The sequence below is a fragment of the Theobroma cacao genome, chromosome 5, assembly GCF_053813885.1.
Source record: "Theobroma cacao isolate CCN51 chromosome 5, ASM5381388v1, whole genome shotgun sequence".
Classification (NCBI taxonomy): domain Eukaryota; kingdom Viridiplantae; phylum Streptophyta; class Magnoliopsida; order Malvales; family Malvaceae; genus Theobroma; species Theobroma cacao.
The window spans coordinates 13,734,554-13,738,911 of record NC_142643.1 but is presented as its reverse complement, the minus strand read 5'-3'; positions in this window follow the sequence as shown (position 1 = coordinate 13,738,911).

Below are 4,358 nucleotides of genomic sequence, written 5' to 3'. Positions count from 1 at the left end.
ATGAAATATGTGTTTTCCACTTACATACTATATTTTTAGATGATTTTGAGATTTTTGGGATAAATGACCAAAATACCTCTGTGAGGCGAAAATTATTATTTTATTTGTTTAAGTTGGAAACAGTTTAAAATATTTTAGAATGTGGTATTTGGAAACAGTTACCCACAGGGGAAATGAGAAGCTGATATTAAAGCCTTACGGGGTTCCGATTGACATTCCGGGTAATGAATGTCGATCGAGACGTCGCGGCGGTTGTCACGGGCTCGATTCGGGTCGTGACATCCATGGAGGTTCGAAACAACATGAATTTGGGAGGAGAAGAAAAAGAAGAAAAGCTATTGGAAAAAATAGGAGATGAAGCTGCTGGAACAAAGAGATATTTATAGCCAATCTTATCCATTCCACTTAAATTACCAAAATGCCCCTCAACAAATTAACTTACTCTCCTCCAACCCTTTGTGCAATCTTTTTACTCCTTTGACACTGGGACAAGGTCCATAATAGTCTAGAAATGCTCGGGTTAATGAAAACTTAAAAAGTTTGACCTGAGGTGAAGAATGACCATTTTGCCCCTGTTGTGAAAATTATTATCATTTCTAGTTTTCTTTGTGTTTTCATCATTATGCATCACTTATGTGGTCTTATGCCTATTTAGACCTTAAAATATCATAAAACCATCTTCTGGGAGCTTATTAGAAGAAATGACGAAACTACCCTTAGCTTGTGTTATTATATCTATGCTTAGTTACAAGCCCATAGAGGTTGAGGTCTCACACTAGTAAACAATTTTGGAATGGAAAGTTTAAAACTTGTGATGGTTGAAAGACACCAGTAAAAAGAGAGTTAAGAGAAATGGACAAAACACAATATTTATAGTGATTCGGTCCTCCTAACCTACATCCATTACCTTGATCTTCCTAATCAAAGATTTTCAACTTAACTTTACTAAAACTAGTATAATTAAGAGCTTCCACCAAACTTTTACAAAATGAGCTTCTAACCCAAGCTCTAAACTCTTACAACAATCCCCAAGTTTTCTTAAGCTTAGTAAACCTCTTAAAGCACCTTACACACTTTAATTAATTAAGAAATGAAGAAAAAATGGAGTACAATTGATCACCTAGCTGATTTAAGATGTATAAAGTTAAGCTCAATACTTTTACAAAGGATGGGAGTGAAATACAAGTGCAAAGAAAAGGTTTTTGGTTTCTTAAGCTCCAAATCACTGTGGATATCTTCTCTTTATCATTTTTGACTATTAGGGAGGTTTTTGTGACACCCAGTACCCTCGTATAGAAGTCAACATGACCTTATCAACGAGACAAAGGGTCAATGGATGCTGATTTAAGTGCCAAAGGATGGAGACGAGTGAAAAGCGTATTTTAAGATAAAAATTCCACACGTAGAGAAATAATAATAAAATAATAGTATTTCTATCAACGAAAAATTTGTGAGATAAAAGGTGATTCGGATGTGAATCAGGGCAAAGTAAGATGTTTTGGAGCCCCAGAAGGCTAGTGAAAAATTTTGGAATAAAAGAATATTTTATTAATAAAATATTAATATTTTATTCGATGTCGAAATTTTTCATGAAAGAGAAATATATGGTCAATCTAAGTGGGGGAGAAGAAGAATGAGAAAATTTCAGAGAAAAATAATGTTAATGGGGCCTGCATGTCTTTACTAAATAAAGAAAGCACGGGTAAATAAATATTTAAATATTATCAAGATATCGCGTTGAAGTGTAAACTTTATATTTTGTTTGCACACATGTAAAGGAAGAGAAATTGAAGGAAATTGGAATTAAAAGATTATGGGAGGATACAATTAAAAAGGGTGAAAACCTTCAAGGGTAAAATGGTAATTTTACCATTAGTTTGGTCAAAGCTTTCAAAGGAAGCTTTGACTCTTATGTTCTTCTTCCATGACCGTTCTTACCCTTCCAAAAAGGTACCTTCTTCTTCTTCTTTCATGCTTCCAATGCCATTTTCATGGTGGAGTGAGAAATTAAATTTTTCTTTATTTTCTTTTCCTTGTTTTCTTTCTTTCCTTTTCTTTTCTTGCTCCTTCCTTCTCCTAACTTTTTGGGCATCAAACTTGCAGCTTCTAACCCCAATTTTCAGCACATCTAAACCCTAGGAGAGAGAAAGAAAAATCTCTCTTCTTTTCTTTTGTTTTCTATTTCTACTCCATTTTCAACAGCACTTGGATTTTTGGCTTCAAATCTTCAGTTTTAAAACTAAAAGGTATATATTTTCAACCTTTGAATTTTTGAATTTATGGGTTTGTAATTTTTAGACTTTATTTTCTAAGTTTCTTCAAATTTCCTTTCCTTGAAATTTGCTAGGTTTGGTTAATCTTTATACCTTCAAGCACTAAGGTAAAGAAACTTCAAACTTGAACAATTAGTTTAAAGGGTTTGTGAATTAAACTAGAATTTTAGGTTAAAAGTTGGGTTAAAGTGTAGATTGTTGTCACGACCCGGAACCTCCCTCAGGCCCATGACAATCGCCGCGATGTCCCGATTGACACTCATTATCCGAAATGCCAACCGGAACCCCGCAAGGCTTACATATCAGTTTCTTTCCTTTCCTGTGAGCAATCATTGTTAAATATCGAGTTTTTAGAGAATATATACTATTTTAGATCAAAAACAATCAAAATAAAATTTTCGCCACACAAGGGTATTTTGGTCATTTTTTTCTCAAAAATTTCGAAACTGGCTAAAACGTAATATACAAGTACAAAACACATAATTCATATTCAAAATGAGTTTAAAAGTCTAAAATCTTCATTTAAAACGAAGTTACGGTTATTTGAATATAATAAGAAAATAAAAGAAATATTAAGGAAAATATTCTATTTTCTTATAAAACAATATTTATAGAGTTATACGTGAATAATTTTTATAGCGTAAAAGGTAAATAAATTTATACGTACTGAAATACAGTAAGCCAAAATATTTAATTTAATTTACAATAACAAGAGGGCCCCCGAATAAACAAAAGTAAAGAGGACTGTGAACCTACGGTTTCAAAAATGCAGATCCAATGGTAGTCCTCGATGAGATCAGCTATCTACAGTCTATACTGAACCTGAAATGGGTGGAAAGGAGGGTGGTGAGATTATAAAATCCCAATGAGTAAACAGACATTATCATAAATATCTAAAGGCGAGTAAAATGGAGGCAAGTTTAAACAACAAATTTCAACCCATTTCATAATGTTTTCAATTTATTTCTTAAACCATAAAATATTTATAATTTACCAAAACAATTGTTAAGGCTTATGTCTTTTATTAAAACAAGGCTCAAGCCAAAACTAATCCTCGGGGATACCTTGGCCGAGGCATCTAACCGAGTCCGCCAAGGGTGTTAAAATATTCACACGTGAAACACATTTTTATTTTTAAAAACCAGCCGTTCCTTGGCGTTGGCCGAGTTACACATTCACGTGGGGGTTCGACGTGAAGTGAGCTCTAATACTACCCCAGGAGTTACGCTCCTCGCCTCTACAACCGGAGTAACTATATAACTGGGTTTACCATGCCCCTCTAATAGGCAGTCCACGAAAACCCGTCACTGCAGTGACTAACCCACCAATTTTAATAAAATTTCGACAGTTTAACGTGGCTTTTATTTATTTATCCAGCCTGCATAGTAAAACAACTTACATAAATTTTCCAATGCATTCACAAAATATAGCCACATATACTCATTTCTCATAAGTCATTCTTAGGAAAATATATATTTTTCAAGTCAATTTGTAGCCTCCAATTACTCAATTTCATAATCAATACAATATATTTTTATTTGTCACATTTATTCCTAAAACATAAAAAATCCCGTTTTAATCTCGTTCTCATTTCATAAAATACATAAAGGGCATTTAAAATAAACTCTAGATAATTTACAATAATAATAAGTTTACTCACCGTTTGTACAAACTAAAAGCTTTCTAAGCGCCCCGATCACTACTCGTCGGGTACGATTTCTTTGCCTTTTCCGGAAGGCTCTCCTCCTAGACACATTACAAAAATTTACACAATTCATCACATTGATGCTAAATCACTATATAATTAACTTAAATCCTATACTAATGCATGGTATGAAATGCAATAGCCTAAAACGGCTTAAACGCGGTATTAACCTATTTTTGGCATTTTGCCCGATAAATTGCTAACGCGCTCCATTTTAGCTCTAAATCATCCCATTCTCTCTCCAACATTTCTAACCATTAAATATCAGCCAATAACCTTCTAAAAACAACAAAATCAGCTCACTCCCTTCCTAAGAAAATTCGGCCAAAAATGGGACATTAACTCGGTTAATTTTCTATTTTGTTTTTCTATCACGTTTA